At 41.6% G+C, this 13,251-nt stretch overlaps 1 protein-coding gene across 2 annotated transcripts in view; it reads left to right on the top strand.

Annotated features, from left to right (window-relative positions):
- Spata1 (spermatogenesis associated 1) overlaps positions 1–12,951 on the top strand; it is a 69,798-nt gene extending 56,847 nt beyond the window's left edge. The window contains exon 15 of one of the 2 annotated variants that reach the window (XM_042680404.1): positions 12,899–12,951. The gene's annotated coding sequence lies outside the window, so the exon portion shown is untranslated. Of the gene's footprint in view, positions 1–12,470; positions 12,494–12,898 lie in introns of those variants that run through there. The other variant, XM_042680412.1, reaches the window with a different exon arrangement.
- Positions 12,952–13,251: the final 300 nt, after the last annotated feature.

Genomic DNA, 13,251 nt, shown 5'->3' with positions numbered 1-13,251 from the left:
TAAGCCCAGAGAAAGTGACTTGCTGTCTAGTGAATATTGAACCCTTCCCCACAAGGACCAAAATCTGATCCTCTGATTCACGGACTCTCAAGTAGCTGCGATTACAGGCGTGAACCACTGGCACCTAAGGAAAAACTTAAAAATAAAAAGGGATGGGCACCCATAGCTGAGGCCCAGGATCCCAGCTACTCGGGAGGCTGAGACCTGATCTCTTACCTCCAAAAAGTGCCAGAAAGCCAGAAGTGGAGCCCTGGCTCAAGTGGGGGAAAGGTAGTCTTGAGCAAGAAACGGAGAGAGGGAGAGAGGGAGGGAGGGAAGGAAGGTAAAGGGCTGGGGCAAATAGTATTTGGCAGAAGTAAGGAATGTAACGGAGGAGGACTTGTTCAGCGTTTACAGTATCATCTATGGAGTTACCACCGTGAAACACTCTTGTACTTTAAATGTATGTTAATAACTAAAAAAGAAATGTATTTAAAAAAAAAAAAAGGAGCAGGGAGACTCTGGAAGACAAGTGTCAGGAAGCCCAACTCCAAAGCAAAAGTCAGAATATTAATTTAAGAAATAAGGACTTAAGGAGTGGAAAATAATACTAGGAATGCTAACAAAGCAAATCAAAATGAAAAAAAAATCCCATAATGTTGCTAGCATGGTAATGGAGTATCAATGCCTTGATTCTATTGCCTTTGTGCTTTAGACATCAAGGCTCCCTGCCTAGGTGAAGATTGGTTACTGCTTAGGACAGAACACAGCATAGAAAAGGAGACTTGAGGCAGGTTTGCTGCCGGCCAAGGATTGGGGAAACCTAGGTGGACTTTTCTCCTTTAATGATCTGCTCATCCCAGGAGCCTATAAAACTCCCCAAACTCCACAAGTGTCTGCAACCACTTGTTCAATATTCCCAACAATAGCGCAGTGCTTAGTATATACTATTTGTAAAATTTTTGTGTTTTTTTATTTTTTAAAAAAGCTTCAAGGGGCTGGGAAGGTGGCTCAGTGGTAGAGCGCTTGCCTTGCATGCATGAGGCCCTGGGTTCGATTCCTCAGCACCACATAAGCAAAAAAAAAAAAAGAAAAAGCCGGAAGTGGTGCTATGGCTCAAGTGGTAGAGTGCTCGCCTTGAGCTGAAGAGCTGAGGGACAGTGCCCAGGCTCAGAGTTCAGGTCCCACGACCGGACCCCCCCCCCCCAAAAAAAAAGCTTCAAGGCTGGGAAGGTGGCTCAGTGGTAGAGTGCTTGCTTTGCATGCATGAGGCCCTGGGTTCGATCCCTCAGCACCACATAAGCAGAAAAAGCTGGAAATGGTGCTATAGCTCAAGTGGTAGAGCGCTAGCCTTGAGCTGAAGAGCTGAGGGACAGTGCCCAGGCCTAGAGCTCAGGCCCACAACTGGCAAAAAAAAAAAAAAAAAAGCTTCAAATTTGATTGGGTTTAGCTAAAGTAGGCACTTCAGGGCATTCTTTTCAAGCTTTAAAACAGGATGTCTGAAAACTGTCAAAGAGATGGGACCATGTTATTTTCATATTACTAAATATTGAGTATGTTTTGTCATTTCCCAGTCAAAATAAATACAAATATAAATTAAGAAAAATAAGTTTAGTGATCTTAGCATGTAAATTATAACTTCAGGTAGGCCCTTTGTTTACTGTAGGAGCATATTTGAGCTTCAATAGTTTACCAAATTTCATGCACATGGTCTGGATTACTCTACTTGGCACCAAGATCCTAGAAGAAAAAGTATTTTTGAAAGCTTTGTATGTCTTTGGGGATCCTCCTGTTTAAACATCAAACAGAGCAAACATCTTTGTGGCTATAAAGGAAATTGAATAGCACTAGCCTCATAAAGTAATAACAATTAAAACACTAATTGCAGCATATGAGATTATATTTATTTTAAACCCCTTAAGCAACAATAAAAAAATTAAAAGTGTAAATTCCCTTCCCAGAACCAAAATACTCTCAAAATGAAGATCTCATTACAGTTCTCCCAGGAGAAGATAATACTTTAGCTAACTAGAAACAAGAATAAGTTGGCATATTTGTATTCTTCATAAATTGGACAAGTTTGATTAGAACTAGTGTTTCTGATAGGACACCAGATTTACTTCCTCATCTTGAACTACTCTTGATGGCCCTAGAGTTTATTCTCTAAGGCTCCATTGTTTGAGAGGACATTGTTCTAAAGTTAACTTTCTCCTCTGCATTTACTTTCTACGAGGCTCACCCAAACCCTGTCCTTATATCATAGTAGTGGCTGTGTAAGGCAGGGATGACTCGCAGTTTTGTTTTATAGAAATTGAATCTAAAGCTCATAGGTCTAAAGTCCAAGGAGCAAGTTACCAAACATGATAAATAAAGTTGGGTCTCAACTTTGGCCTGTGGTAGTCTGATGGCAAAGCTTGTACCAGATCTTGTCATCACACCCTGCTGCCCCAGGATTGTCCAGCTGAAGCCCCCATCTTGGCCTCTTCCCTCCTACATGTAGTGATTGGAGGCATTTGTCACTTTCCTACTTTAGAGCAGTTGGAACCCCTGAATCAAGTCCAGATTCCTCTGCCGCACTTGTTTGTTGAAGGTTTGTCCTCTCCCATGCCAGTGAGTCTTTCCTCCTATCTGCCCTTCTGCCAAGTGGCTACCACTTGTCCAGCCTTTGTCCTGCACTGATGAGGCTCTGTCCATCCAGCTTCCTGGTTTTACCCTAGTTTCAGTCATCCTTGTTTTCTTTTTTTCCCCTACTGTACTTGACTAGCATCACACAACCAAAAGGACTTAACTGACCTTTAGCTGTTTCCTGTGTCTGTCATAGCTCCAGAGGAGGAGGCTTATACCCTGTAAGATAGTGGTTCTCTAGCCGGGTGCTGGTGACTCATGCCTGTAATACTAGCTACTCAAGAGACTGATTGCTAAGGACTGCAGTTCAAAGAAAACCTTGGCAGGAAATCCATGAGATAGCTCCAATTAACCACCAAAAGGCCAGAAGTGAAGCTGTGGCTAAAAGTGGTAGAAGGCTAACCTTGAGAACAAAAATGCTCAGAGACAGCACTTAGGTCCTGAGTTCAGTTTGTGCCCCAGGATGGGCAAAACAAACAAACATAATAGTTCTCAAAGTGTGAGCCCAGACCTGAAGCATCACCATCCACCTAGGCATTCATGAACTTTGTTCCAGACCTACTGCATCAAGAACTCTCTCAAATTTGAATATGCATCAGAATCAACCAGTATTTGCTAAAGCTTGGATGGCTGAGTTCTGCCCTCTGGACCACACTGTGCGGACTGCTAGTGCTGAGCTCAGCATGGAGCTTGCCTCAATGGATACTTTTAGTTATGACTTGAATAGTTAGGTGGCTTTCCAAAAAACGAAAAACTTTACCCTGATTTGGATTTCTTATAATTTGGTGAGATGACACCACAGGTTTTGATCTAGAGGTCATCTCCATGACCTTGAGATCATTTCAAAGGCTGGTGCAGATGTCAGCCTGGGGCTAAAGAGGTTACCAGCGTGTTCTCAAGTGTGTACCAGAATACACTCACTTCCATGAATGTCTCCAAGCTGAGGTGTGGTTCAAGTGGCAGAGCACCAACCTGGAGCAAAAAACAAAGCCAGATCCTGAGTTCAAGCCTCAGGCCAGCACACACACACAGAACTGGATATGTGGCTCAAATGGTGGAGCATCTGCTTACCAAGTATGTAACTTCTTTTTGTTCGTCCAACGCACACAGCAACCTATGAACATAGATTCCCTTATTTGCATTTCTAGATGGTAGACAAAAGGCAAAGCTAATTTCATATGGATAGTAAGGTGTGGAGCTGGGATTTGAATTTAGCCAACTTATTTCCATGGTCTTAATGACTATGCCGCTTTAAAGCAGGGACCGGTTCACAGTAGCAGATCCCCATCCCTTACCACTTCTGCCCAAATGGAGATATATAGTATCCCAGCTCTGTTTTCATTTACTACAGTAACCCTGTTTGCTACATGGTGATTTGAGTTAGTTAACAAGCCTGTTTTACTGGAATGGAGAAAAGAGAGTCACTATTAGAGTGACACAACCTAAAACTGTCATAGATGGTGTCAGCAGCTGGGTTGAGACAGCTTCTAGAATCTTCCAGGCTATCCTTAAAACATCTTTGTGAAGTAGTTCTTGAAGTCCCACCTCACAACCATCTCTCACCATCCCATAAGAAATGGTTTCCAGCTTTTGCTGGGGTCTTCCAGAATCACAAGGATATCTTCCTACTAATCAACTTGCCCTTTTTTTTGTAAGTTAGATGTTTATTTTTTAAAAACAAAATGGTAATAAATGCCATAAATCCCAGCATTCTGGAGACAAAGGCAGGAGGACTAAAAATTCAAATGCAACCTGCGATGTACGGTCAGTTGAAGGCCAGCCTGACTCTGTAGAAAGATCCTGTCTCAGAAAAGAAATTCTAAAAGGTAGTCTTGAAGATATCATTAATTCTACCTGGTTAGGAATTTGCTTTTTACTATTCTGTATTATTATATTTTTTTAAAAGAGAAGGTAAACGAACAGATCTAGATACCTCTGAGCCTTACCATCCATGAAGTAGAACAAGACAAACTCTTCTTATCATATCATTACAGAAGAGTGTCATTGCATGAAACAAGTTCAGTTAAGCTAGCAGGATTCCTACTTCTGATTAGATCAGGGGTAGGCCTGTGACCCTGTGTGCAAAGGGTTGGCATACCAGGGAAGGTGTGAAGCCCGTGGCTGCATGAAGAACGATGTAAGGCCTCTAGAATGGCTATCACGAGAGGCCTGTGTTTCACCAGTGCAAGCCAACAGCACATGCCAGGATCCAGGACGAGAGGTTCTGTGAGTGCCTTAGGATGAGACTTCAGGGTATCCACACCATCTAGTAGCCTTCATGGGCATCCTGTATCTCCAAAAGAATGACCGAAGTAGCCTATTCACCAGGATATTTTGTAATAGTGCCTAAACACTTTTTGTACCTTGTACTCCAGTCAGCCACCTGAATGTATGAGGCCTTCTTACTTTTTCCCCATCTTGCTATCTTTCCCAGGCTGGATCTCACCTTTTTATGGAAACTAATAATTACATATTGCTTCTATGTACATGTGTACACACTGGTGCTTGAGCTTGAACTCAAGGTCTGGGCACTATCTCTTAGCATTTAATGCTCATGGCTGACACTCTACCACTCAAGCCACAGATTAATTTCTGGCTTTTTGATAGTTAATTGGAGGTAAGAGTATCATGGAATTTCCTACTCAGGCTGGTTTTCAAACCTCAGTCCTCAGATCTCAGGCTCCTGAGTAGCTAAGATTACAAGTGTTAGGCATTGATGCCTGGCTTACAAACAGCTTCCTAACCTTGAGCTGGAATTTGTCTACAGTAACCCTTACTGGTCCTGATTATTTCTCTTACAGACTCCTTGGAAAACCAAGATCTCTTTTCAAACAGGTACCATTCACATGTTTGCAGATGGATGCCTGATATTTCCTCCTTTTCTGCTTCCCAACTCTGATTTTCTAAGCTAAATAAATCCATTTCCATCAACTGTTCCTGAGCTAACAGTTTTACATTCCTTTTTATGAACTCTGAGGATAGTGTGAACTGTGAAGCTCATCTGTACCTTTCAGGGAAAGGCATGATCCAAGCTATGCAGCATAAACAATTACTGTTCCTGTGAGCTGGGGTGCCTTGGTGCTTTCTGGGTAATGATGGCCCTATGGCCACTTCATTCATGATTAATTAAAATTCCTCGCTATGCCTGTCTGACTGGAAATGTTGCTCACCTAGCTCTCATTCTCCCTTAACCCATACAGTAAATGTGTATAACTAAGTGAAGTCACATTCATCCCTTGAAATTGTACCTTATTTGATCTAGTTCATCTCAAATACAAGACTGAGACAAATCTTCATGTGTTCCAATGAAAGAGGTTTAAAAAAGGTCTGTAAACCTGATACTTAAAAATGGATTGTGTTCCCGTAGACAACTACCAAAAGGGAGCCCATTTATCTGCTGCCAAACAGTGGAAACTAAATGAAGCTGGTTTTGTGGCCAGGTCTCCCTGTCGATGTGCCAAGACTAACTGAATTGAGAAGCCGATGAAAACAATTGCAGAGCCTGTATTATGACTTTTCATCACAGCCCATAATATTGCATTTGCTGTCTACATTCGTTTACCAAAGCTGCCACAACAAAGTGACACACGCAGTGATTTGAGCAACGTATAGTCTTGCAGTTTCAGAAGCCAGATGTTCACAATCAAGACACTGACAGGGTTGTAGAAGAATTGCTCTGGGCCTCTGTCTCTGATTCGTAGATGGTTATGTTCATGTTTGTGTGGTATTCACCTTGGAGGTGTATGTCTAGAATTTCCCTTTGTTTTTATATGGATACTAGTATCCATGGATACTAGTCATTGCAGAATAGAGCCCTCCTTAATGTTAACTTGAGTAAGATCAAAATAAGGTCACATTTTGACAGTGCATAAATTGGTCAATCTAACCATAACAGCATTTATATAACCAGCTACCATGTAATGTCAATGTATTGGCTTGGGGCTCTATACAGGATGGGACTTTCCTGTGTTATGGTTTAAAGGGACAGAAATTTGCCTTAATTGTCACATAGACTGTGATGACAGCTCCAGGTGATATTGCCCAGGGTAGGGATGGGAATATTGGCAGCAACTTTTAAGTACTGCATTTCAGCACAATGCACAAAATCGTATAAATGCTACCTAGAAGTTCTGTTCCAATATGTGTCAGTGTTTCCACAGCCAGAAACATATGTCAAGGGAGAGATCAATTAATCAGGCTTAATTTTATAGAAAGCTAACATGTCCTACTAATAACACTTGGGGTTCTTAGTGTATTGATTCTGCCCTTCACTGTGATTTCACTGCTGTCAGCCTTGTTGCACTTTTGATTTTATATAGGACCAATGGACCTGAGTTCCACTCCAAGATTATGTCTTTTTTTTTTTTTTAATTTTTTTGGGTCCGGTCGTGGGGCCTGAACTCTGGGCCTGGGCACTGTCCCTCAGCTCTTCAGCTCAAGGCTAGCGCTCTACCACTTGAGCCACAGCGCCACTTCCACTTTCTTCTTTTCGCTTATGTGGTGCTGAGGAATCGAACCCAGGGCCTCAGGCAAGTGCTCTACCACTGAGCCACCTTCCCAGCCCCCAAGATTATGTCTTTATCAGCTATCTGGCTAGAGAATTCATTTAACCTCATTTGTTGTTAAGAGGTGGAAAGATAGAAATTAGCACTAAGAGTTATACATCCATTTCTGGATTCGGTTGCCTGAGTCAGTCCCTCTGAAGCTGATCACCTGAGGTAACTCTGTTAATCCATATTCTGGACTGTGATTAAATATTTGAGGCAGGAGAACTTTGTAAAGAAAAGAAGATTATTTAGCTCACAATTCTGGAGGTTCAAGGGCACATCTCTGGCCAGGCCTAGTTCTGGATAGGACTTTCTTGGCTATATCATATCACTTGGCAGGAATGTGTATGAGAGGAAGAGATACATGAAGAGCCATAGGAAACAATAGAAGCCCCATGTGTCCTCCAAAAGGAGGACATGAGAACCTTCTACTAGGCTCTGCCTCTCAAGGGTCCGCCACCTCCCACCACAGTACTAAGAACCAAGTCTCTAATATAAGAACTTGAGATGGAGTCTCATGAACTGACCCAGACCAACCTTAAACAGGACTCTTCTGATCTCCCCCTCCCAAAAAGTTAGGATTACAAACTCAAGCCTGTAATCTTAGCTATCCAGGAAGCTGAGACCTGGAGGATTGTGGTTTGAAGCTAGTATGGGCAAAAATGTTTGTGAGATTTCACCTCCAGTCAACTAGCAAAATAGTCGACTGGAAGCATGGCTCAGGTAGTAGATTACCAGCTATGAACAAGAAGGCTAAACAACAGTACCAGGCCCTGAGTTTAAGCTGCAGCACCAATACACAAATACATACACACATGCATGCATGTACACACACACAAGGCTAACGAAAAAGAAAAATGGTTATGTATTTTAGTAAGCAAACAACTTTAATAACTCACATAATGATAACAGACAGTAAAGGAAAGAGTATACTACACACTTTTCCATCATCATATTCAATGCCATAATCAGGGACTGTTAATATGAGATCATTTTCTCATACTTAACCAGAAATCTAGGATGTACAATGAAGAAAAAAAGTTTATGTGGAAAAGTAGGATTCTATTTTTCTTATAATGTCCCTTAAGAAGAAATAATATAAAACTGTATACAGAACATAACACATATCCTTAACAGAGATGGCGGTGGCCAGTGTTGGAACTCAGCATGGGAGCCGCTGTGGCTGTGGTTCCTATTTTTTGTCTGTCATGCGACTTGAAGTCAGAGACTGGATGCTGCTGTCACTGAGCTGTTTTGTTCAAATCTAGCACTCCACCACTTTGAACCATAGCCCCACTTCTGGTGATTAATTGAAGATCAGAGTCTCATGGCCTTTCCTGCAGGGGCTTGCTTTGAACCATGATTCTCACAGTCCTCAGATCTCAGCCCCTAAGTAGCTGGTATTATAGGTGTGAGCCACCAGCACCTGGCTTTGTGACTCCTTTTATGTTGCTACTGCTTTTGCTATTCTCCTTGCTTTTTTTTAAATCCCCAAACAACCCAAATAATTACAAAAAGATAATAGAATATAAACTCTTCACAGAATTTACAAAAACGTCACTGTCTGCCAATATTTCTTTGACACAGATTGTGTTATATGTATAAAGGGTTTCATTTTTAAAATGTTAAGAGTGGAATGAAGTTACCCTTCAAAAAAACAATTGGCTTTCTCTTCTTTAAGATCAAACACTTAACTAGAAACATGACTCAGGTAGTAAAGTGCATGCTTTGCAACTGAGTACTGCCAAAAAAAATAAAATAAAATCAGACATTTGAAAACGTATGCTTTGTCTTTACCAGGAAATAAACATGTTTTTCAATATTCCAATATTATTTCATACCAAAACATGTTTTGGCTTTTGTTTTAGTTTTGCTGGTACTGGGGCTTGAACTCAGGGCCTGGCTGCTATTCCTTAGCTTTTTCATTCTAGACTAGCTGGCACTCAACCATTGAACCACATCTCTACTTCTGGCTTTAATGCTGGTTAATTGTAGATAAAAAGTCTATGGACTTTCCCTCTAGGCTGACTTGTAAACCATGATCTTCAGATTTCAGCCTACTAGCTACTCAGCTAGGATTACAGGCATGAGGCACTGGCACCCAGCTAAAGTCTTACTGTTCTTGATAGAAAATCCATCTTAAAGTTCTTAATTGTTTTTACACTTTAAGACTCAGAATACAAGTTATCAAATCCTGGATTACTGCTGAGTTTTTGTTTCTTTTATATCCTTGCCACTGTTAGAAAAATACTGTTAGTTGTTTTGGCATGAAAAAAAATAGATAGCTAGAGCTCTAGTACTTCAATGCTATCTTTATTGCCTGAGTGATCCAAGCCAAAACTTACATTCTTCATCAATGGAAGATGTGTTCCTTACAAAATTAGAATTCACTTGAGGAATAAACCCTGTGTTTGTGGGCCAATTTGAATTTTAATCAGTAGATCTCAGGAGGAATCCTTGAACTAAGAAAATATTCTATATTGTAATTTTAAGTGGAAAAGCTGAACCCAAGATATCAAGTAATATTTTGTTTTTTCATGTTCATACATTTATACAATGTAGCAGAGTCACATGTACTCCTCCTGCTGCTCTTTTGTCTTCTCTGCCCTTCCCAACGCCAGCTGGTCTCCTCCCGCTTTCCAAATAGTCTTCCTTCCATGTTCATGTATTTTTGAAATGCTATTTTCTGGACATAAGAGAAAACATGCAGAATTTCTCTTTCCAAGTATGGGGGTATGACAATCTCCAGTTCCATTCAGTTTTCAGCACATGGGATAATTTTGTTCTTCTTTATTACTGAATAAAACCCCTTGTGGGCTGGGAAGGTGGCTCAGTGGTAGAGTGCTTGCCTTGCATGCATGAGGCCCTGGGTTCGATTCCTCAGCACCACATAAGCAAAAAAAAAAAGCCAGAAGTGGCGCTGTGGCTCAAGTGGTAGAGCGTTAGCCTTGAGCTGAAGAGCTGAGGGACAGCACCCAGGCCCAGAGTTCAGGCCCCACAACCGGATCCAAAAAAATAAAATAAAAAAATAAAAAAAATAAAACCCCTTGTGTATATGTGTGTGTGTGTGTGTGTGTGTGTGTGTGTATGTACAAACACACACACACACACACACATAGAATCACATTTTCTTTATCCATTCATCTGTTGATAGGTATTTAGGCTAACTCTATAACCTGGTTATTGTGAGCAGTGCTGTAATAAAGATGGGTGTGCCAGTGTACAAGCAGAGTATTATATACCTAGATTCCTTGGGTACATACTTCATAGTGGTATAGCAGGATCATATGAAAGTTCCACTTGTTTTTTTTTGTTTGTTTGCCAGTCATGGGGCCTGAACTCTGGGCCTGGGTGCTGTCCCTCAGCTCTTCAGCTCAAGGCTAGCGCTCGACCACTTGAGCCACAGTGCCACGTCCGGCTTTTTTCATTTTGCTTTATGTGGTGCTGAGGAATCGGACCCAGGGCCTCAGGCATGCAAGGCAAGCGCTCTACCACTGAGCCACCTTCCCAGCCCCCACTTGTTTTTTTTGAAGAAGCTCCATAATAATTTCCATAGCAGCTGGACTAACTTACATTCCCACCAACAATATATAGAAGTTCTTTTCTCTTCACAGACTTGCCAGCGATTGCTGTATGTTCTATTGATGATATCCATTCCAACTGTGGTGAGATGGATTTCAGTGTTGTTTTCATTTTCATTTTTATTTTCCTGATGGCTCCATATGTTAAAAATATTTTTCATACATTTATTTGTACTTTTTAATTTTGAGAGCTGTCAATTTATTTGCTTATTTCTTATTTTTGGGGGGGGAGGGGTCTGGTCGTGGGGCCTGAACTCTGGGCCTGGGCGCTGTCCCTCAGCTCTTCAGCTCAAGGCTAGTGCTCTACCACTTGAGCCACAGTGCCACTTCCGGCTTTTTGCTTATGTGGTGCTGAGGAATCGAACCCAGGTCCTCGAGCATGCAAGGCAAGTGCTCTACCACTGAGCCACCTTCCCAGCCCTTATTTGCTTATTTCTTAATTGTATTATTATTCTGGTATTTTATTTTAGGATATTAATTCCTGTTCAGATGAATAATGGGCAAATACTTTTCTCCTGTTCTGTAAGCCATCTTTGTACTTTGATAATTGTTTCCTTTGCTGGGCAAAAACTGTTTAATTGGGTGTAATTTCATTTATCAAGTCATTCTATTATTACCTTAGATGTTGGAGTTCTATTTAGAAACATTTCCTATGCATGTATCTTGAAGAGTTTTATGTTTTTGTATGGTAGTTTCAAAGTTTGGGGTCTTATATTAAGACCTTTGATCCATTTGTTTTATTTTTTAATCAGAGGAGAAAGACTATATTTCCACAAATTGCCATTTATTTTTGTACAGGGTGAGAGTTAAGAATCTAGTTTTAGTTTTTTCCAACACCATTTGTCAAAGAGACATTCTTTTCTCCAACATTTGTTTAAATCACCTTTGTCAAAACTTGATGGCTATACCTGGATAAGCTGAATTCCTGATTCTCTATTCTATTCCTTTGGTCTGTGTGACTGTTTTTGTACCAGCACCATGCTGTTTTTGTTACTATGGCTCTGTAGTGTAATTTGAAATCAGGTCTTGTGATACCTCCGCAACATTGTTCTTTTAACCCGTTTACTTTGGCTATGTGAGTTCTGCTGTGCTTCCACATGGATTTTAGGATGTCTGTTTTTATTTCTATGAAAAATGCCATTGGAATTGCGATGGGGATTGTGTTGAATCAAGTCATTTTCACAATGTGAGTTTGCTGATCCATGAACATGGAAAGACTTTCTACCTTCTAGTGTCTTCTTTAATTTCTTTCCTCAGATTTTTAAATTTTCATTGTTGAGGTCTTTTACCTCCTTAAGTTGGTTTGTGGGGTTTTTTTCTCTTGAGGCTATTAAGAATGAACTACATTGGATTGGGAAGGTGGCTTAGTGGTAGAGTACTTGCCTAGCACTCATGAAGCCCTGGGTTTGATTCCTCAGTACCACATGAAGAGAAAAAGCCAGAAGTGGTGCTGTGGCTCAAGTGGTAGAGTGCTAGCCTTGAACAAAAGAAGCTCAGGGACTGCACCTAGGCCATGAGTTCAAGCACCAAGACTGGCAAAAAAAAAAGAAAAAGAATGAACTACACACATCAAACAGGTCCTGAATTTTCCACTTCAGATTCCTGATTTTCTTTTCTCAATGGGAGCTTGTGAGGGAATTTCTCCTTCAAGCTCTTGTCTATGTCTCTCTTGAGGTCTGTGGGGTTCACTGTTGTCATGAGCCAGGTGAAAATGAGCTCTCTCCTTGGTGTCTCACAGGTATCCTGTGGTCATCCAGAAGGTTGTACTCCAGCATGTCTCTGCCATTGTTCCCCGTTCTGGCTACTGCTGGCTTGGCAGGGCCAGGTTTGTGTCTCATCCATGAAGAGCTGGGGGAATGGTGGGCCAAGGCTGGGACAGCAGGCTGTGGTAGTCTCTCTTCTCTGTGGCCATGGTATTAGTAAGGTACAGGAACACTACAGAGATGTGATCTTTGCCATTTGTTTGGACACTTTCCAACTTAAGACCATCTCAGAAGAAATCAAGAATGGCAGATGAGTGCCTCTTCTTCTGGATGTCCCTCTTCAGATTACTGATCTGCAGGTCCTTCCCATACGGTAGGACTAAGAAGGCCACACACAAGATAACAAAAATTTGAGGGAGCCGTGCTGCGATGTGGCTTACCTCCTTTGTTGCTGCCTATGCAGGTTACAGCTGGGAGAAGATGAGGTGGGGCTGAGGAAGCACTGGGAGTCATCCTAGGGAGACCAGCGAAAGACAAGGGGAGTCCTAAAAACTACGTGGCAACTTGTGTGCCTCTCCTGTTGGTGGATGCAGCAGCAGGGACTTCTTGCCTCAGAGGCCCAGACTCCAGATATTATTGAAGAAGAGGAGAATGTTCCATGGCCAAGCCAGTTCCTGGGTTTCAGGGACTCATGCAGTGAGTTGTAGGTAGTAAGCAGAGGTTGGTGAAGCCCATGGCCTCCTGAAATTCCTCCAACATAGTCACTTTGCTCAAGTGTACTGATGCCTCTGAGTGACCAACTTATCAGTGAACAAC

Source organism: Dipodomys spectabilis, unplaced genomic scaffold, assembly GCF_019054845.1.
Source record: "Dipodomys spectabilis isolate Male_0828 unplaced genomic scaffold, ASM1905484v1 ptg000002l, whole genome shotgun sequence".
Classification (NCBI taxonomy): Eukaryota; Metazoa; Chordata; class Mammalia; order Rodentia; family Heteromyidae; genus Dipodomys; species Dipodomys spectabilis.
The sequence above is the reverse complement of the archived record's forward strand: the minus strand, read 5'-3'. Positions and strand labels throughout refer to the sequence as shown.